This window comes from Bombina bombina, chromosome 1 (genome assembly GCF_027579735.1).
Source record: "Bombina bombina isolate aBomBom1 chromosome 1, aBomBom1.pri, whole genome shotgun sequence".
Taxonomy (NCBI): domain Eukaryota; kingdom Metazoa; phylum Chordata; class Amphibia; order Anura; family Bombinatoridae; genus Bombina; species Bombina bombina.
Genome location: NC_069499.1, coordinates 824830674 through 824853683, shown reverse-complemented (window position 1 = coordinate 824853683; position 23010 = coordinate 824830674). Strand labels below are relative to the sequence as shown.

Genomic DNA, 23010 nt, shown 5'->3' with positions numbered 1-23010 from the left:
CTGTGATCTGTCCCTTTAAGACTGTGTGTGACATGAGTTGTCTATTTAAAGGCTGTGTGTGCATGTCCCTTTAAGACTGTTCCCTTTTGCTTTTGGAGATATAACCAGTCCTGCATTATTGTTGGTCACCCCATACCAATTTTTAAAGTTAAATATTGCTGTATATCCAAGAAAATAACTTACATTTAATTCAATGTTGTTAAATCTGCTAGAAAAAAAACATAATACAAAGGAACTGTTTAGTCAGAAATTCACTTTTCATCATGTAGTGTTACATACAAATAAAGCATGTTTAAAAAAAAAAAAAAAAAAAAACAAGAAAAAAAAACCTTTATTCTGATTGGTTGCTGTATGCCACATGATCATAAAGCCATGAGGTTGCTTCTGGAAGGCTGAAATTGCGCCAAAAAAATTGTGAGATGTTTGTGCTGTTCAGAAGGTGAAATTTGCTTTACTTTGTTGTGTTAAATATGTGATTTATATCTTATATTCAGCAGTGATATTTATATCATGTGTTTGCCTGCAGATGAGTGTGTATATGAGACAATAATTATTGTCTGCTTATTATGCTTTTAATGTGACCTAGTAAACTGTTTAGCTGCAATGCAGAATCCTATAAATGCACTATCTTCATTACGTGTGCTTTCTCCATTAATACTGTAAGCATTTTGCTGTTAAACTTTTACAAAAGATTTCTTGATGTTCTAAACGTGTAGTTGTGTAGCATTGATTTGATCTATAGCTCAGATTACAAATAAGAGACAGTTCTCTTGATTTCAGTGGATAAAAAGTTCCTAAGTAAATGAGTTACAGCTCTGCAGTGTAAAAAACAAACTGCTTTGTACTGAATGAGTGGAATGTGTAGCTTGTTTGTGGGTAAGCACATAATCAGGCTAGGAAGGAACTGAAACTTTTGCAATGGCAGATTATTTTTTTAGTGTAAGAGATCAGTCTGTAAATGTCTCTAGAAGTATCCAATAGAAACAGCCAACATTTTAAATAAATGGGTGCATTACTTGCACAAGGAAGGTTTTTTTTAAATATTTATTTTTTAAAAAAAAGGAATAAACTTGCCTGCTAGTATATTACTCTTTACATTCATTCAGTGGGCTTTGTGTTGTTTGAACATGTTTTGTATCCAGTATTGTGTAAATGCTTCTGTTTAAATGCATTTATGCACAATTCTGTTTTTACCTTTCTATTTAAAGGGACAGTATACAGTAAAATAGTTTTTTGCTTAATGTATTTCCAATGACTTGTTATACCAGTTGCAGAGTATATAAAGTGTATGGGGAATTGCATATTCAGGTTTATTTATAAGATATTACATTTCTGGTTTTAAACTTGGTTGACCTTGCAGGTACAATTTATCTCATTATGTTACCAGTTTGTGTACACACATTTGCTTCCTTATCTTGTGTCTGTTTGTAAACCAAACCCCAATACTTGCAATGGAAAAGTATTTTATTTAGTTATCTCTTCTACCCACCAGGAGTGTCATTTCTTCTGCTGGCTGTGTTTACATAGTTTGTCAATTACTTGGACTTAAAGGGACAGTCTAGTCAGACTTAAACTTTCATGATTCAGATAGTGCATGCAATTTTAAACAACTTTCCAATTTGCTTTGTTCTTTTTGTATTCTTAGTGTAAAGCTAACCTAGGTAGGCTCATAAGCCCTTGGAGGCCGCCTCTTATCTGAATGTATTTGACAGTTTTTACTGCTAGTGGGCTTTAGTTCATGTTTCATATAAATAACATTGTGCACGTGGCCGTGGATTTATTTAAGAGTAAGCACATTTATTGCCTGACATGCAAGTCTGTCAAAAGGTCTGAGATAAGGAGGCAGTCTTCAGAAGCATTGATACAAGTTAATCAGAGGTAAAAAGTATATTTCTATAACAGCGTTGGTTATGCAAAACTAGGGAATAGATAATAAAGGGATTATGATGTCAAATATATTTTAATAACACATTACAAGTTAATTGCTTTTATTTTGATTAAGCAACTACAAGTATATGAAATCATTATAGAGACAGTATACACCAATTTTCATTTAAAGGGACACTGAACCCAAATTTTTTCTTTCGTGGTTCAGATAGAGCATGCAATTTTAAGCAACTTTCTAATTTACCCCTATTATCAAATTTTCCTTATTCTCTTGGTATCTTTATTTGAAATGCAAGAATGTAAGTTTAGATGCCGGCCCATTTTTGGTGAACAACCTGGGTTGTCCTTGCTGATTGGTGGATAAATTCATCCACCAATAAAAAAGTGCTATCCAGAGTTCTGAACGAAAAAAAAAGCTTAGATGCCTTTTTTAAATAAAGATAGCAAGAGAACGAAGAAAAATTAATAGGAGTAAATTAGAAAGTTGCTTAAAATTGCATGCTCTATCTGAATCACGAAAGAAAAAATTTGGGTTCAGTGTCCCTTTAACTGCATGTAATAGACACTACTATAAAGAATAAGATACACAGATACTGATCTAAAAATCCAGTATAAAACCTTTTACAAACGTACTTGGGAGCTCCCAGTTTAGCACTGTTGATGAGGTAGTCTGGGGCACTCGCTGTAAGGGGCTTGGTAAACAAAACAGACACTTTTCTTCATTTAAAATATAGCTGTTATAGTTCTGCTGGTCTCATAATAGAAAATGAACAACCACTGCTTGCAGATCTGCTCAAATTGAGCTGCAGACGCGGAGGATGCTTTGTGGTTGCCTTGGAGATGTCAGCTTGCAGAGAAGGCTGATTGGTTGCCGGTGCACCAGCATTCTCAAGCACTGCTCAGTTTCTGTGCGCGGATGAATAAGCCAGACAGTCTGCATGAGCAGGTGTACACAGAGGTCGTATGACTGCCCTGCTTATTGGTCTTTGAAAGTTGATTTCAGAGGGCACTGGGAAGCTTATAAATTTAAAATGCACAAACAATATTAATGGATTTTAATTATAAAAATGTAAAAAAAAATTTAAATGGTTTTTGTTCCCAAAATGACTGTCCTTTTAAGTCCAAAAACTTTCAGTATAGGTTGGGATACCACAGGCTAAATCAGCTATTTCAAATGCCAAAATAAGGGTAAACTAGCTACTTGTTAACAATGCAATGCACTCCAGCAGGTAAAATGGATGTTTGTGTATGTATGTAATTTTACCTGTGGCTCTGTCTTTTTGGGTTTTTCTCCTTATATCTATATATAGCTACCACTGGCTCCTAAATATTCTTACTGGCTCCTAATTTTTAAACAGATTTGTCGAGCACTGTATATGTGTGTATATGTGTGTGTATATATATATATATATGTGTGTGTGTGTGTGTGTGTGTATATATATATATATATTATATATTCTCACTCTCTCACTCAGGCTAAATTAATGGTTTCTCAAATTATTATAATAAATCCCTTTGTATACTGTTGCCATAGCCTGACAACCTCTGCTAGGTTACTTCTCTGGAATCTAATGTAAATGTATTAAGTCTATTTTGTCTCTTCTAGCTGGCTTGTTTGGAATATCTGTCCAGCTCAAGAATGGCTCCAGGGGTTATAAACAGGTGTTGGATGGCAGAATGGTTTTATGGACACTTCAAGCATATGACAGCTTAATTTTCTTCAACAAGGCTGTGAGACCAGTTTGCAGGTAAGTACAGGTTATTAATATGTAGGTGTCGCATGGTCACTGGCAGATGTTACAGTGAGCTCTCTGCACATGGTGGCAGCTGTAGTTACGGACACTAAGAGCAGTCCGCACCTGCTCCTGGTGCCCGTGGCTACAGCTGTAAAGCTATGGTGGGGTGTAAACTGTTTCTGAAGCCTCTGGACATGTGACTAGACTAAAATAATTTATTTCTACCCCTAGGATTATATTTTATTTCCCCCATATTTTCAAAGACTGCTTAACAGCATAATTTACTTCTCTCCCGTAAAGCCCAACATGGTCACTGGCAGACGTTACAGTGAGCTCTCTGCACATGGTGGCAGCTGTAGTTACGGACACTTAAGAGCAGTCCGCACCTGCTCCTGGTGCCCGTGGCTACAGCTGTAAGGCTATGGTGGGGCGTAAACTGTTTCTGAAGCCTTTGGGCATGTATAGTCTAAAATAAATTACTGCCTCTAGCATGGCATTTTATCCCCCCCTCCCCTTATTTTCAATTGCTGCTTAACAGCATAATTTTACTTTCTTCCCTCCTGATAGTCCCAACATGGTCACTGGCAGATGTTGCAGTGAGCTCTCTGCACATGGTGGCAGCTGTAGTTACGGACACTAAGAGCAGTCCGCACCTGCTCCTGGTGCCCGTGGCTACAGCTGTAAGGCTATGGTGGGGCGTAAACTGTTTCTGAAGCCTTTGGTCATGTATAGTCTAAAATAAATTACTGCCTCTAGCATGGCATTTTATTCCCCCCCCCCCTTATTTTCAATGGCTGCTTAACAGCATAATTTACTTTCTTCTGACCTGTTAGACCCAACATGATCACTGGCAGATGTTACAGTGAGCTCTCTGCTCATGGTGGCAGCTGTTTTTATGGACATGTGGAGCAGTGCGCGCCTGCTCCCTGTGCCCATGGATACAGCTGTAAAGCTATGGTGGATTGTAAATTGTCTCTTGACGCCTATGAGCATGATATTTTAAAATAAAATAATTTACCTCTAATATAGCATTTTGAATTTTCCCTTTTTCCCCTATTTTTCAAAGTAAAGTTTCTGACTTTATAGTCTATATTAAATAAAAATAGCCTAATGCATTTCTCCTATTAAAGTACATGACCACTATATCTCTCCTTTTCAAAGTACTCTAAGGACCCTTGTCTTGTTTTCCTACATGACTGCTTCACACATGCTATATCCAAGTAACTCCTCTTTGGCAAAGATCTCTCTCTTCCATATGTTTATTAGCGGTAGGTACAGCAAACGGTCTTCATAGCAGCTGTGTCTTTGGGAAGTGGAAGCAGCGGGCCCCTGCTGAAGCTACCCAAGGCTAGTTATATACTGTGGTACATTACAAGTTTGTCTCCTCAGCCTTAGGTCATGCTCCCCATCATATGTCCCATGCAAGCCCAGCCTAGAAAATGCACAACTAACATTCATGGTAAACTCTTGTTGTATTTATTATTGCTCTGTCACTGCCTATAATTACCAAATCTTTACTAACCTAATTCCTGATCCTTTTATACCATTCCACAGACAACTGGATTTCTTACTCTTCTTTCCCTTCTTATGCTCTTTATTTTAGAATTGTTGCCTTTATGAAATGATGATATGGAGTGACTGTTAGGCGGTAGTTTTGAAGCATTTGGTCATATAGCTAACCACTTAAACCCACTAAATAGATATGCTGTGCAGCCCAGAATATAGACCTTAAGACTTTATGTTCATATCTAAGGTTCATTCTTATAAGGGTTTTATCTCTGCATTTTCTACTGGAGTATTATCTATAGGCAATGCAAATTTACCACAATGTCCTGTTTCTTACGTTAAGTAGTATGTATTTTTTTTTTCCACGTATCTGTAGGTGATGCTAAAGTTATCAGATCTACAGCACCAGGTGACATACAGCCAACACTTAGTGTCTAGCTTATTGTCAAAAGAAATGTCTGTGCCTCCTTTGTTAAACCAGGTAAGAGTTAAATTGTTGTAGAATACATTAAATTCATAGTATTCAAGCTGTTTCCTGTATAACAGTAGATCATTTTTGTTGCATATAGTATAATTAAATGGTGATAATAGTCAAACCATTACATGCTCTAATTTGTTATTGGCAAATGGAACTTTAAGACTAGCGACCCTGCATTATTGTGTGTTTTAACCCGCAAAGGGGTAAACGCAGAGTAGAAGTACTTCTTCGGACCAGCAAAGCAGTGCTGGTCCCAATTGGTGGCGCTAGTTAAACATCTGAGTTGTGTTACTGATTGTATCTGCTTGGGACTAAACACATAGTATTAGACAATGTCCTGCTCAAGACCCACAGAGCACTGCTAGTCCCAAGCAGAAAGCGCTGCTGATTGGGACCGGCACTGCTCTGGGGGTCCCAAGCAGTATTTCTACTGTGTGTTAACCCACACAGTGGTACAGGATTACTAGTCTTAAAATGACATATTCTAACTAATGTAATTTTACCACTATAATGACCCTGTAATGTTGTCCACTTGTCCTTGCGGTGTCTTTTTGAGGCCTGACTGTACTTTTTAATTTTGATTGACTTTTTATCCTTAAAGGAATAGGGAAAGAATTTGATAGTCCTAGTGTATATCTTGTCTCTTAAAGGGGCATTAAATAGTATGTTGTGGGGCAATATAGCTTTTTTTTTCTGAGATAAAATAGTGTTTTAGCTTCTTAAGCAAGATTGACGAGCATAGGCAGCTATTTTTTAAAGTGACAGTCTACGATAGATTTATTGTTTTAAAAGACAGAAAATCCCTTTATTACCCCCCCCCCCCCAGTTTTGCACAGCCAGCAGTTATATTAATACTTTTTATTTTATTTTTAACCTCTGATTACTTTGTATCTAAGAACCTTCTGAAAGCCCCCCTCATCACATGAATGTGACTATATAAAATCTATTGAGTTGCATTTAGTATTGTGCTGGGCTAACTCTTAAATAACTCCTTGTGCTTGAACACAGTATTATCTATATGGCCCACAGTCTCTTGTTGTTAAAAGCAATTTAAAAAATGTGGTAAGAGGCAGCCCTCAAGGGCTTAGAAATTAGCATATGACCCTACCTAGGTTTAGTTTCAACCAAGAATAAGAAAACAAAGAAAATTTGATAATAAAAGTAAATTGGAAAGTTGAATAAAATTACAAGTCCTATCTGAAAAATGAAGTTTAATTTTGACTAGACTGTCCCTTTTAATGTAAAGGTTTACTTGCTTGCGCATGGGATCATAATAACAGCCAGTGGTAAAAAAAAATTAAACTTAAAGGGACAGTACACTGTAAAATAGTTTTTATATTTATTTGGAATGACTTGTTTATACCAGCTGCAGTAGATAAAATGTGAGAAATTGCATTTTCAGGTTTATTTGTGTATATGAAGTAGCTGGTTTTGTGCTTTTAAACCACAGCCTATTACAATGGGTTGAGTTTCAGTTAATCAGATCTCATTATGTTATCATGATGTGTACACACACTTGCTTCCTTAGGTTCCGGGTTTAAAAATTCACATGGCCCAGGTGGAAGGAATATCTGTCTACCTCACTTCTAAATACACTTCAATTTTCTCTTGGTATTTCTGGTCAAAAAAAGAATATGCACATATCCTACAGTAAAGGGAGCTAGCTGCTTATTGGTTCCTGCAGACATTTGTCTCTTGTGATTGGCTAACTAGATGTGTTCAGCTAGCTGCCAGTAGTGCAATGTTCTTTCAGCAAAGGATAACAAGAGAATGAAGCCCATTTGATAATAGAAGTAATAAGGACAGCTGTTTTAAAATTGTTTATTTCCAAATCACAAAACAAAACTTAAGCATTTGGCATTTTTAAGGATTTCAACTTGTTTTGTCACCATCTCATAGGTTCATCAGTATAGATAAAATGTGACTATTGTAACACATCTAGAACTCGCACACCCTCTATATAAACTGTACCTTGTTCCTATTGCCTCTATAGGTGAGAACTGGTTCTGGGAGGCTGTAATGATCACTAACTCTTTGCTTCACTAATGGTCCCCGGCCTGCAGTGCATGGGATTAGCAAAAACCAATTTTATCAGCGATTCCCCACCTTTGTGCATTGAAGGGATTAAATAGTATATTTTTTTTAAAGCCGAGGTAAGCTCTGGAGCACTATATGGCAGCAGTTTTACAAGAATGTTATCCATTTGCAAGAGCACTATATGGCAGCACTATTTCCTGTTATGTAGTGCACCAGACACCTACCTATGTATCTACTCAACAAAGAATACCATGAGAATGAAGCAAATTTGAGAGCAAGAAGAAATTGGAAAGAGAAATTGTGGGTTTAATTCCCTTTTTAAAGGAACAGGAAGTGGTACATTTGTAAGTACAAAAAGTGTGATAAATCAGCAGCGCCTAAAAACAACAAAAATCAGATATGTTTCCTTATACATATATAAAACAAATGTGAGCAAAAGATTATGTGTAAATAATCATATACAAGTGCATAAACACAACAATAAATGTCCCACACACTGGGTGGTGTGAGACAAACTCATAAACAAAAATGTCAATCAAACCGATATCAGGTGTGTGACCCCAAAAGTCCAAAGTTGAAATATTGATGGTATGGCAGCAAAAGACTTCTTCCAAAAGTTGAAGGCAATTCAAACGTGGCAAATCTGTATAGAATACAATAAAGAAGAAGGCGCCAACATTGTGTGAATCTGTATTAAAAGTTGTTCACTCCCCACACATAAATGGTACTTACGAGAAGTAAAGCACTTGAGAAGTGCTACAACGACTTTCTGGAGCATTAACAGCTGTCCAGGTAGCTGGTCTCTCGTCCTCAGTGTGCTCCTAGTACTGTGTACGATCTGCAGCAATTTGCAGCTTGAACCCTTTCACCTGCTCCTTTCTCTCGCTGTGTTTGTAATATGAGAGATGCCCAAACCAGGTGGGCTGGTAGCTATGATCGGATTTCAAGTGTTTGTTAAAATAACGATTCCTAAACATATATCACTCAGCCGTGATAAGATATGGTTAAAAACAAATGTTTATTTCATAAACATATATCACAACGCGTTTCCCGGTCTACCTTGACCGCTTCCTCAGGTGAATAAACCATATCTAAACTGCACAGCTTATATTAGCTTAACTCGGCGTTCAAGCCGAATTAAAGCGCATGCGTGAAGGAGTATACAATCCCCATAGTAAACAGGGGTGTGTATTACCGTCAGAACGATTGGTCATCTGAATGAAATATCAGACCAACCACAGGGTACTGTGGTGACACACCTCTAACGTGTGTGTAAGTGTATATCCACTAATTTCTGGTGTGCGGGTTGCTGCGGATAGCGTAATATCATTTAAAATACAGGTGGCAATTAGCTATTCCATGATAATATACACAAGATTACCAAAAGTGGCTATTTACGTTATGGCGTTACAAGGATATTGATGCGTACGTTCTAGCCCCTAATAGGGATAGTACTCCTTCATGCATTTACAAAAATTACTGTACTATATATCAGAAACAATGATTCATAACTCCATGGTCTGAAATATACAAGATCTAATGCTATGTAAAAATATATATGAATATATATAAAAATAAAAAATATTAAAAATATTACCCCTAATAACAAAGATAACAAATGCGAATACTCCTATACACAATGTAAATACCTAAAAATAATGATGTTACTCATTATATATAAAAATATATTAATCTATGTGTACTGTTGTTAATACAGATTACATCATGTAATGAAGCTGTCCCACTCAAATTCTCTCTCTGGGGTTTCGTAGTGAGATCTTTAATTGTTGGTGGAATATTATAATGTATCTGAACAGAGTCTATTAAGTTGAAAACTAATAATAGGGAATGATTAATGATAATGAGAAAAACTATTAACTCATAACTAGATAGGGCTGTGACCTAGTTAAATGCCGCCATATCAAGATTCTCATTCAGACCATATGGATTTAATGTTTTTAATTTCCAAATCCAATACGTCTCTCTTTGTCTTAAGTCCGTTAATCTATTTCTACCCCATTTAGATGAGATTTGTTCAATAGGAAAAATACTATACAGATCTGTCTGCCCATCAGGACAACAAACTCCATGTCTAGAGACACTATGTTTAGTACACGATTTTTTCACATTTCTCATGTGCTCACCCCATCTTTTTTTCAGGGGTCTAGATGTTCTCCCTATATACTGTAAGCCACACTTGCACTCCAGTAAGTATATTACGAAAGAGGAATCACATGAAAAATAAGTCTTTATCTCAAATTCTTCTTTCGTAGAAAAAGACCTGAACTTATACTTATCTCCCTTTGTAAAATCACAGAGCCCACAGTTAGCTCTATTACATTTATAGAACCCTTTCTTATTAGACAGCCAATTTTTTGTCTTATGTTCACCATTTTTTCCAAATTTCTTCATCACTATTTTGCTAGGGGCAAGTTTATTTTTTAAAGTAGGTGCTCTTTTAAACGTACATATGGGGTTTTCATCTAAAATGTTCCTTAATACCGGATCATTCAATAGAATGTTCCAATGCTTGCGAACAATTCTCTTAATTTTATCATGGTTTGAGGTATATTTAGTTATAAATCTCAGATTGTTATTTTTATTCACTTTGTTCTTATTCGTGCCTATCTCATCTAGATTTTTACGTTCTAGATTTTCCTTCTCTTTTGTAGTTTTGAAGAATTCAGACCTATCTTTATTTCTAGCCTTTAAATAGCTCTCCTCTATTAGGTCCCCAGGATAATTCCTTTCAAAGAATCTCTTTTTTAGGATACCTGCTTGTTCGTCATATAGAGTTAAATTAGTACAATTTCTACGAATTCTAGAAAACTGATTGTATGGAATATTTCTCTTCCATGCCTTATAATGATTGCTTTTATAATTCAAGTAACTATTTGTATCCACTGTTTTAAAGTGGGTTTTGGTCACTACATGACCTACTTGGTCCCAATATAGTACCAAGTCCAAAAATTCAATATGATCTATATTAATATTATGAGTAAACTTAAGTCCCATGTTGTTTTCATTCAATGATTTAATAAAGTCTAGGGCCTTATCCTCTGAACCTTCCCAAATAAAAATAAGGTCATCTATAAAACGGCCATAGAACACCAGATTCACCCCCAGAGGGGAACTATATATGTATCTTTCTTCAAACACCCCCATAAATAAATTTTGCAAAGCTGGGGGCAAATCTGGTGCCCATGGCCGTTCCTTTGATCTGCAAAAAAAATTGTTCCTGATAAACAAAATAATTATGTTTCAACACAAATGAAATTGCTTCCAACAAAAATAATCTCTGTTTACTGGGTAAAAATTGATCTCTCTTCAAAAAAACATCTATAGCATCTATACCCAGATGGTGCTCTATATTTGAATAGAGAGCTGTCACGTCACAAGTGAACCAAATAAGTTTGCGTCCTGCCTTTTCTATTTTTGATAACTTAGCTATTAGGTCTGGGGTGTCTTTGATGTATGACGGAAGCCCCTTAACTATTTTTTTTAAAAAATGATCAATATATTCAGATAAGTTGCAGGTCAGACTCCCTATGCCCGAAATAATGGGCCTACCCGGTGGATTATTGGTACACTTGTGTATTTTCGGGAGGTGATAGTAATATGCTAGATTGGGTGACATAGGGACCAGATATTCTTTCTCCTTTTTTGTTAAGATCCCCTCTAGAAACCCTTTATCTACCATTTTAATTAACTGAATCATATAAGTTTTAGTAGGATTAAATGTGAGTTTTTTATAATAATTTTGATCTAAAAGGATCCTATTAGCTTCCTGTAAATAATCTGACATATTTCATCTAAATGGGGTAGAAATAGATTAACGGACTTAAGACAAAGAGAGACGTATTGGATTTGGAAATTAAAAACATTAAATCCATATGGTCTGAATGAGAATCTTGATATGGCGGCATTTAACTAGGTCACAGCCCTATCTAGTTATGAGTTAATAGTTTTTCTTATTATCATTAATCATTCCCTATTATTAGTTTTCAACTTAATAGACTCTGTTCAGATACATTATAATATTCCACCAACAATTAAAGATCTCACTACGAAACCCCAGAGAGAGAATTTGAGTGGGACAGCTTCATTACATGATGTAATCTGTATTAACAACAGTACACATAGATTAATATATTTTTATATATAATGAGTAACATCATTATTTTTAGGTATTTACATTGTGTATAGGAGTATTCGCATTTGTTATCTTTGTTATTAGGGGTAATATTTTTAATATTTTTTATTTTTATATATATTCATATATATTTTTATATAGCATTAGATCTTGTATATTTCAGACCATGGAGTTATGAATCATTGTTTCTGATATATAGTACAGTAATTTTTGTAAATGCATGAAGGAGTACTATCCCTATTAGGGGCTAGAACGTACGCATCAATATCCTTGTAACGCCATAACGTAAATAGCCACTTTTGGTAATCTTGTGTATATTATCATGGAATAGCTAATTGCCACCTGTATTTTAAATGATATTACGCTATCCGCAGCAACCCGCACACCAGAAATTAGTGGATATACACTTACACACACGTTAGAGGTGTGTCACCACAGTACCCTGTGGTTGGTCTGATATTTCATTCAGATGACCAATCGTTCTGACGGTAATACACACCCCTGTTTACTATGGGGATTGTATACTCCTTCACGCATGCGCTTTAATTCGGCTTGAACGCTGAGTTAAGCTAATATAAGCTGTGCAGTTTAGATATGGTTTATTCACCTGAGGAAGCGGTCAAGGTAGACCGGGAAACGCGTTGTGATATATGTTTATGAAATAAACATTTGTTTTTAACCATATCTTATCACGGCTGAGTGATATATGTTTAGGAATCGTTATTTTAACAAACACTTGAAATCCGATCATAGCTACCAGCCCACCTGGTTTGGGCATCTCTCATATTACAAACACAGCGAGAGAAAGGAGCAGGTGAAAGGGTTCAAGCTGCAAATTGCTGCAGATCGTACACAGTACTAGGAGCACACTTTGAGGACGAGAGACCAGCTACCTGGACAGCTGTTAATGCTCCAGAAAGTCGTTGTAGCACTTCTCAAGTGCTTTACTTCTCGTAAGTACCATTTATGTGTGGGGAGTGAACAACTTTTAATACAGATTCACACTATGTTGGCGCCTTCTTCTTTATTGTATTCTATACAGATTTGCCACGTTTGAAGTACATTTGTAAGTGCCTATGGCAAAAGGATACTACCCCTTACTATTCCTTTAAAAAGGATATTAAACCCACAATCTCTTTTCCAATTTCTTTTTGCACACAAATTTGCTTCATTCTCATGGTATTCTTTGTGTAGATACATAGGTTGTTTTGTTTGTAGTATGTGTGAGCTATATAACATAGGATGTATATTGCTGCTTGCAATCTGTATACTTTTAACTGGCGGGGGGGGGGGGGGTTGTTTTAGATTCTTAATCCAGATTAGCATTTAGTTCTAGGTAGCTTCTTATTAAAGGTACATTGAACCGAAATGGTTTCTTTCATGATTCAGAGCATGGGATTTTAAGCAACTTTCTAATTTACTCCTATTATCAATTTTTCTTTGTTCTCTTGCTATCTTTATTTTAAAAGCAGGAATGTGATGCATAGGAGCCAGCCCATTTTAGGTTCAGCACCATGGATAGCGCTTGCTTATTGGAAGCTTACATTTACCCACCAATAAGCAAGCATAACCCCAGGTTCTCAACCAGAAATGTGCCGGCTCCTATGCATCACATTCCTGCTTTTTAAATAAAGATAGCAAGAGAACGAAGAAAATTGGATATTAGGAGTAAATTAGAAATTTGCTTAAAATTGCATGATCTATCTGAATCACAAAGAAAAAAATTGGGTTTAGTGTCCCTTTTAATGTGTCTGCACCATGCAGTGGGTTAATACTCGCTTAGACATTATTTTCCCTCCTGTGCTGGCTGCGGTCTTCAAAACTGCACTTTTTATTTTAAACTTTTAGTGGTGCCAATTGATGAAGCTTCCATCTCTCGTATTCTTGCACCCTGTGTGACATAAGCAGCGCACATTCACAAATCCGTTATGTTGGATCCTGTTCCTTACACTTCACAGTAACTCATACAATAGAGAGTGGAATCGTTACAATTGTGCGTGTGGTGTTATTTACTCTATTTCTGTAAACTAAAGTTATTTTCTAATGTTTAATGTAGGTTATATGGGTACCTCACAAAAAGCTTATTTGGGGAGCAAACCACAAAAAAACAACTCAATCTATAGGCATTGATCAGCAGCAGTAGTTTTATTTTTTTCTCTCTGATACTAGAACTTTTGGTAATCTTGTTAATTTTTCAGGACAACCTATGTCTCTATCATGTTGTGTCTATTAGCAAATTTATATTCTATTATCCTATGTTAAGTAAAACGAAAGAAAAAATAGGCATATAGGGTCAGGAGCATCCATGTGTCAGGAGAACCATATTGTAACAATAGTGTACATTGTGTGTAGTCTGCTGCCATCTAGTGCTCAAAAGCATTCTTGCAAAACTGCTGCCTTCTAGTTCTCCAGACAAGTGCACACTTTCTACAGAAGTATCTCTTAAAGAATTGCATGAAAATAAAGTCAATTTGCTAATATAAGGAAGTATAAGTTTTATGGGTTTTTTTCCCAACTTGCTGTTAAACAAAAAATATAAATTGGGGATTGTTTAAGCCTAGCAAATGTAAATATAGACGAGCAATATATAATTGCAGGAACATCTTTCAGTGCTCCTTGCAAATAAGAGGAAGCCGAATTACATGTTGCAAAATGAGTATTTTGACATTTAAAAGCCCTTATTGTCTAATAGTGTTCATGTCTAGCAGCCTTCATCATAAGATGATCATGATGTGATTTATAAATATCACTTAAAGTGAATGTAAAGTGAAACGATAGAAGTTAAATGAATGAGTTTCATGAAATCTTTAGGATATACTTATTATCTTCAGAGATATTTCACTATAAACGCTACACGGATAAGCGCTCAAGCTCCGGTCGCCATTTTCATCAATTGATTGACAGATGACTCATCTGCATTCAGTTCCTTTGCACAATTGTCACTGCCCGGGGGGAAAACGATTAGTTGTTTGCAGATGAGTCATCTGTCAATCAATTGATGAAAATGGCGACCGGAGCTTGAGCGCTTATCCGTGTAGCGTTTATAGTGAAATATATCTGAAGGGAAGTATATCCTAAAGATTTCATGAATTAAACCCTTTAACTTCTATCGTTTCACTTTAGGTAAACACTTTAACTTTACATTTACTTTAAAGTGACACTAAATCCCCCCCCCCCCCCTAAAAAAAATGCTTTCATGATTTAGAGCAGGCAACTTTATAATTTAATCCCGTCATCACTTTTTCTTTGTTCTCTTGCTATCTTTATTTAAAAAGCAGGAATGTTTAGCTTAGGAGCCTGTCCATTTTTGGTTGAGAACCTGGGTTATGCTTGCTTATTGGCGACTTACCCATAAGCAAGCGCTATCCAGGGTTCTGAACTTAAAATGGGCCAGCTGGTAAGCTTACACACCTGCTTTTTAAATAAAGATAGCAAGAGAACAAAGAAAAATAGGAGTAAATTAGAAAGTTGCTTAAAATTGCTGCTCTATCTAATCCATGAAAGAAAACAAATGGGTTTAGTGTCCCTTTTTAAACCAAATCGCACATTAATTGCTGAGTTTAACACCTGTTGATTAAATGATAATCTGAACTACAAATATTTATTTATTTTATCTGAATACTGGCTTAAAGGGACAGTCAACCATAGCATTGTTATTGTTTTAAAAGATAGATAATCCCTTTATTACCCATTCCCCAGTTTTGCACAACCAACACGGTTATATTAATATACTTTTTACCTCTGTGATTATCTTGTATCTAGGAACCTTCTTCCAGCCCCCGGATCACATGACTGTGACTGTTTATTATCTATTGTCTTACATTTAGCATTGTTTTGTGCTAAATCTTAAATAACCCCCTGTGCCTGAACACAGTGTTATCTATATAGCCCACGTGTACTTTCTGTCTCTTTGTGTTGAAAAGAGATTTAAAAAGCATGTGATAAGAGGCAGCCCTCAAAAGGCTTAGAAATTAGCTTATGAGCCTACCTATGTTTAGTTTAAACTAAGAATACCAAGAGAAAAAGCAAATCTGATGATAAAGTAAATTGGAAAGTCAATTAAAATTAAAAGTCCTATCTGAATAATGAAAGTTTAATTTATACCTGACTGTCCCTTTAAATTTTAGTTAGGTGGTCTGTAAAATTAGCTGCTTGTACACCCACTAAATATGCCCTGAGGAGAACACTTTCTAATATACATTTGTGTTGTTATTTTGTGATGTGTACCCATTCCAGTTTATTTGTGTAAAGGGACCATAATTTGATGGGTACATGGTTATTTATCAGGCTATTGTTCTTCCTCTTGATTGTGAAGTTCACTTTAATCTCTTGAACTCTTTTTGCACTTCTACGTTTATTTAAAGTACATTTTGTTAATATAAGTAAATTGAATAGTCTCTTAAAATTACTGGACCAGTAAAGTTTGTCACTTTAATCTCCCTTATAATTGTGAATATATTAACATATTATGTCCCTTGAAATGAATACTAACTGTAGAAAAGGGAGTAGTGTATGAAGTAAAGCACACTGTAGGTTATAGATTTTATGATACAGGGCTAAAACACTCACAGCAAATGTAGCCATCCTGGTGGGACGATGAAGTTGCTGAGTGGGGGCAGTGCAATACTTTGGCAGAAAATGTTATAATACAAAGCACACACTAATTGCACAATTTTGTATAAAAGTTTTTACTTTAGGCAAGAAAACATTGAAACAAATAATTATTAGCTATTTTAGCTTAATATTGGCCTACATTTTATCTGGGGTCAGTAAAATAGTAGACTGGTGCCCTAATCAAAAAGGTCTTGGGGAGAGCACTTTCACTTTATCCATAAAATTCTTTCAGGTTCTTTAATTCAAAATTTTACATTTTGAGCTCCATTTTATAATTTATAACTTTGTTTAACACTAAAAAAAAGTGTTCCAATACCCTCTGCTGAAATATAAAACTGTTTTTAAGGTGACACAACTTATGGAAGCGTATTTAGAAAATGCAAGCTAATTTTGCTATTGTGCAGATAAAATTAGAGGTGGTAAAAAATATAACGGTTGTTGGTTTCTAGTGGGACCAAGGTGGTTTTGAGAGGTATTTTCTAATTGCAGTAAAATATATATGGCACTACGAGAGCATTAAAGCTTTCTTTTTTTCTTCCTCAGCATATGTGACAGTGTATGGAGAGATGCTCACTTCACCTCTTGTTTACGCAGAAGAAAGGCTTCCACGCTGTCACTATGATGACGGTTTACAGGTAAGGGCAGACTGGAGCTACTGTTGCCTTTTCCTATGTCATATGCTTTATTGTTATTAACTTGCAGTGACTGCTAGATTTTATTTCTTGTGACCTCCTGTTCAACCAGTTGTCAATAGACAACTGGAAAGACTTACATTTGTGTTTGCATCAGCAAACAGACTTTCAATTGCAGCTATCAAACATTTTCTTTGCCCGGTGCTCATGCATTTTATAGCTTGAGGGCTGATTCTGTGACTGCCAACTGTGTCTACTGGCTGTGGGAGCAGAGTGCGGCTGTTCCCACATTCTGTGGTCATGGGAAGTGGGAGCAGAGTGCAATCGGTTCTTTTGGCCATGCATAGTTAGGGAAGTTGCCTTTGGCACACTTTTTCCTTATGTGATGAGCTGATAGCATGTGTTGTGGATTCTTAGCAATTGGGTAGGTAGTGACCAAAAGGTAAATGGTCCCTCCTATTTGTCTCTCCATACCGTCAGTGGTTGAAAGATTTCTTTACCTGTGGGAGTTCAGGATGTGACTGACCTTGATGGAACAGTTACAAGAAATCCTGTGAAAAGACTTCAATTTGTGTAATTGGGCATTTTCTTTGCCCGGTGCTTATGCTTTCATAGGTGTGAGGAATCGACACGCGTTCATGCTCCTTGGTGGAGAGGGTGAATCAGCCGAGCGGCTCCGAAGCCTTGGCTTGTCTGAATTGCACTGTGTGCATTCTCCTTGTGAGTACCCTGTATATTGAATGCATGTGAATCTCCAAGTATAAGAGACTGCATAATAAGGCATCTCTTCTACTTTTTTTTTCTTTTAGGACATTTTATTTTTCACTGTTCAAAGAGAGCTGACTGCTCATAATATTGGATTGAGATCATCTGGTCAGATATTTCTCAACTGACTTTTTAATCAATTTTCCCCAATTGTGTGATCATTTGTTTTGCCTTTTTTGATTGTACTATCGTATTTGACAGTCTTGCGTTCCATATATTTTATTTGTGTGCGCACCTCTGATACGATATTGTGTACAATATTGTTTGGTGTTTTTTTATGGCTTGAGCGCTGACCCAGTTGTTAATGTTTACTTCATGTGCTATCTCTCTGAGCTTAAGGGAAATAGTTAGGGAAATGTCTCTTCTTAACATGGTCCGAAGGTAAACATTTCATTCTGTGACTGCCAACTGTGTCTACTGGCTGTGGGAGCAGAGTGCGGCTGTTCCCACATTCTGTGGTCATGGGAAGTGGGAGCAGAGTGCAATCGGTTCTTTTGGCCATGCATAGTTAGGGAAGTTGCCTTTGGCACACTTTTTCCTTATGTTATGAGCTGATAGCATGTTTTGAATTCTTAGCAATTTGGGTACATAGTCATAATTTGTGTCTCCATACCTTCTGTGGTTCAAAGAGATTTCTTTACTGGTGGGATCTTCAGGATGTGGCAAACATTCTTTCAATTACAGCAAACGGGCATTTTCTTTGCCCGGTGCTTATGCTTTCATAGGTGTGAGGAATCAACCCGCGTTCATGCTCCTTGGTGGAGAGGGTGAATCAGCCGAGCGGCTCCGAAGCCTTTTCTTGTCTGAATTGCACTGTGTGCATTCTCCTTGTGAGTACCCTGTATATTGAATACATGTGAATCTCCAAGTATAAGAGACTGCATAATAAGGCATCTCTTCTACTTTTGTCTTTTAGGACATTGTATTTTTCACCATTCGAAGAGAGATGACTGCTCATAATATTGGATTGAGATCTGGTCACAGATTTCTCAACTGACTTTTTAATCAATTTTCCCCAATTATGTGCATTTTTTTTTCCTTCCTTTTTTTGATTGTACTGTCATATTTTACAGTCTTGCGTTCCATATATTTTGTGTGCGCACCTCTGATACGATTATTGTGTTCAATATTGTTTGTTTTTTATGGCTTGAGCGCTGACCCAGTTGTTAATGTTTACTTCATGTGCTATCTCTCTGAGCCTATGGGAAATAGGTAGGGAAATGTATTCTCAACATGGTCCGAAGGTAAACATTTCATTCTGTGACTGCCAACTGTGTCTACTGGCTGTGGGAGCAGAGTGCGGCTGTTCCCACATTCTGTGGTCATGGGAAGTGGGAGCAGAGTGCAATCGGTTCTTTTGGCCATGCATAGTTAGGGAAGTTGCTTTTGGCACACTTTTCCCTTATGTGATGAGCTGATAGCATGTGTTGTGGATTCTTAGCAATTGGGTAGGTAGTGACCAAAAGGTAAATGGTCCCTCCATTTGTCTCTCCATACCGTCAGTGGTTGAAAGAAATTTCTTTACCGGTGGGGTCTTCAGGATATGACTGACCTTGATGGAACAGTTACAAGAAATCATCTGAAAAGACTTCAATTTGTGTAATTGGGCATTTTCTTTGCCCGGTGCTTATGCTTTCATAGGTGTGAGGAATCGACACACGTTCGTGCTCCTTGGTGGAGAAAGTGAAACAGCCGAGTTGCTCCAAAGCCTTGGCTTGTCTAAATTGCACGGTGTGCATTTTCCTTGAGTACCCTGTATATTTAATACTTGTGAATCTCAAAGTATGAGAGACTGAATAATAAAGCATCTCTTCTACTTTTTGTCTTTTAGGACATCGTTTGTATTTTTCACCATTCGAAGAGAGCCGACTGCTCATAATATTGGATTGAGATCATCTGGTCACAGATATTTCTCAACTGATTTTTTTAATCAATTTACCCCAATTGTGTGATCATTTGTTTTGCCTTTTTTGATTGTACTGTCATATTTTAGTCTGTTTCATATATTTGTGCGCACCTTTGATACGATATTGTGTACAATATTGTTTTTTTTTTTTTATGGCTTGAGCGCTGACCCAGTTGTTAATGTTTTACTGCATGTGCTATCTTTCTGAGCCTAAGGGATATAGGTAGGGAAATGTCTTCTCAACATGGTCAGAAGGTAAACATTTCATTCTGTGACTGCCAACTGTGTCTACTGGCTGTGGGAGCAGAGTGCGGCTGTTCCCACATTCTGTGGTCATGGGAAGTGGAAGCAGAGTGCAATCTGTTCTTTTGGCCATGCATAGTTAGGGAAGTAGCCTTTGGCACACTTTTCCCTTATGTGATGAGCTGATAGCATGTGTTGTGAATTCTTAGCAATTGGGTAGGTAGTGACCAAAAGGTAAATGGTCCCTCCTATTTGTCTCTCCATACCGTCAGTGGTAATTTCTTTACCGGTGGGGTCTTCAGAATATGACTGACCTTGATGGAACAGTTACAAGAAATCCTGTGAAAAGACTTCAATTTGTGTAATTGGGCATTTTCTTTGCCCGGTGCTTATGCTTTCATAGGTGTGAGGAATCAACACGCGTTCATGCTCCTTGGTGGAGAGGGTGAATCAGCCGAGCGGCTCAGAAGCCTTGGCTTGTCTAAATTGCACAGTGTGCGTTCTCCTTGTGAGTACCCTGTATATTGAATGCATGTGAATCTCCAAGTATAAGAGAGACTGCATAATAAGGCATCTCTTCTACTTTTTTTTTCTTTTAGGACATTTTATTTTTCACTGTTCAAAGAGAGCTGACTGCTCATAATATTGGATTGAGATCATCTGGTCACAGATATTTCTCAACTGACTTTTTAATCAATTTTCCCCAATTATGTGATCATTTGTTTTGCCTTTTTTGATTGTACTGTCATATTTTACAGTCTGTTTCATATATTTTATTTGTGTGCGCACCTCTGATACGATATTGTGTACAATATTGTTTGGTTTTTTTTTTAGGGAAGTTGCCTTTGGCACAATTTTCCCTTATGTGATGAGCTGGTAGCATGTGTTGTGAATTCTTAGCAGTTGGGTAGGTAGTCCCCAAAAGATAAATGGTTTCCATACCATAACTTTTCATTTCATTCTTGTTTTTTACTTCAAATAGAATTCCTCACCTTTAGTTTTTCATGCAAAACAGACGGAGGACATTTCTCAAATCAAATTGTTGATATGTTTTTTTTTTATGCTAATATGGGAAAGGCAACAGCTCTGTACATTTGTATACTTGATGCACCTAAAGCATCAAGTTGTCTGGTTTCTTACGCTAAGTGTGTTTTTTTTCCCCCACAGATTACAGAGAACCTAATCGAACGCCTTTCTGCAACTATTGAATAATTGGAACACAACTTGTGACTTCAGCCCAGTGACATTAAGCTAGGTAAGAATGAACGGTTTTGAGTTTGGTAGTGTATTGACATTCAGGAATGGTTAATAGCATATTTGCTCACTTGCTTTGTAATCGGACTGATCACAGCAGTGACTTATTTAAAGGGCCACTAAACCCAAAAATGTTGTTTCATGATATAGTTAAAGGGCCACTGTAAGTAAATATTTTCTATGCCTGTTACTAACTACCTACCCCAATACGCTTTTTATCAATAGCATTTCATTAACATATCTCTACCGTATATCAGAAATCTTGTCTGAAAATTTAATTGTTTTCCAAACCCACTCTGTGGGTATCCTTTGCTCTGTACCAATCAGTTTACAATACCTAGGTTTCAAAATGGCGCGTTAAACACAAAGTTATTGGTTTAAGTATTTTGAACATGCAGTGCTGAAAATAGTGGGCAGGATAACGTGACATCGGCGAATAAAAGATATAACTTTTAGAACGTTATGAAACTTCGTTTTGGAGAAAATATAGGTCAGTAGGTTTTAATTAATGTTAACTTTAATATGTTGTTTAGCTTAAAAATTATAACAAAGTAATCCTTTAAAGAATACAATTTTAAACAACATTCAAATTTACTTCTATTATCCAATTAGTTTTATTTTCTAGATATCCTTTGTTGAAGAAATAGCAATGCATATGGGTGAACCAATCACACGAGGCATCTATGTGCACGCACCAATCAGCAGCTACTGAGCCTATCTAGATATGCTTTTCATCAAAGAATATCAAGAGAATGAAACAAAGTAGATAATAGAAGTAAATTAGAATGTTTAAAATTGCATACTCTAATGAAAGAAAAAATTGGGGTTTCATGTTCCTTTAATATGCAGCGTATTGTTTAAGCACTGGACTGGAAGTGCAGATTTTTGTCTGTTTTAGAAGGAAAAATAAAATTTGTTCTAATGAAATAAAAATATACATTCCTATTTTTATAATCCCTTTTTAAAAAAAGGACCCTATAAAAGTTTATCTAGAACAGTGGTTCTTAACATTTTGCAGACTGTGGTACAATTAGCAGTGCAAATAAAATGGGTATTTTCAAATTATATTACAATATATTTAACCAATCAAGTTAATCCAAACAGCCCATGGTACTTACTGTGTTGCTGCTAGTGACTCAAAGTGTAAATATAAAAAGACTGCACATCTTAATGGTAGTAAATTGGAAAGTTGTTAAAAATTGCATGTTTTATCTGAATCATAAAGGTTTAATTTTGACTTGTGTCCCTTTTTGAGCTAGCCAAAGCACAAATTGCACAATTTAATATAAATTTATTATAAATTATATAAAGAGGAAAGCGGTGTTACAACATTCGAACAAACTTAAAGTAGATATAGGTTTGTTACAAGAAACGCACCTTGACGAGTTAGAAAGTCAGAAGCTTAAATGGGGGTGGGTTGGTGAAGTAGTATATGCCCCAGGTATGCACAAGAAAAAAGGTGTGGCCGTACTGTTTAAGAAAAATTTGCAATATCACATTTTTAGAAAAGTAGACTCACAGGGTAGATTTATTGTTCTAGAAATGGAGTTAGGGGAAAAAAATAACATTGTGCAATATATATGGCCCAAAAGAAAAGAAAAGGTGTTTTTGGAAAACAATCCAAGACAAATTGATGGGGGCAGACAGAAATGTTATTTTAGGTGGGGATCTGAATATTGTAGCATCTGGACTATTAGATAGGAAACAACATGCGGGTAGGCAGCAATTGGGGAATAGAGACACTAGAACATTTAAAATTTTGTTATAACTTGGAACTCTTAGATATATGGAGGAATACT

General features: G+C 36.3%; 1 long non-coding RNA gene across 1 annotated transcript in view; it reads left to right on the top strand.

The window, feature by feature from the left end:
* Positions 1 to 357: 357 nt before the first annotated feature.
* Positions 358 to 23010, top strand: part of LOC128640017 (uncharacterized) — a 29362-nt gene continuing 6709 nt past the window's right edge. Inside the window, exons 1-5 of the long non-coding RNA XR_008399283.1 lie at positions 358 to 439; positions 3494 to 3635; positions 5506 to 5610; positions 16955 to 17046; positions 21125 to 21212. This is a non-coding gene — a long non-coding RNA (uncharacterized LOC128640017). The remainder of the gene's footprint in view (positions 440 to 3493; positions 3636 to 5505; positions 5611 to 16954; positions 17047 to 21124; positions 21213 to 23010) is intronic.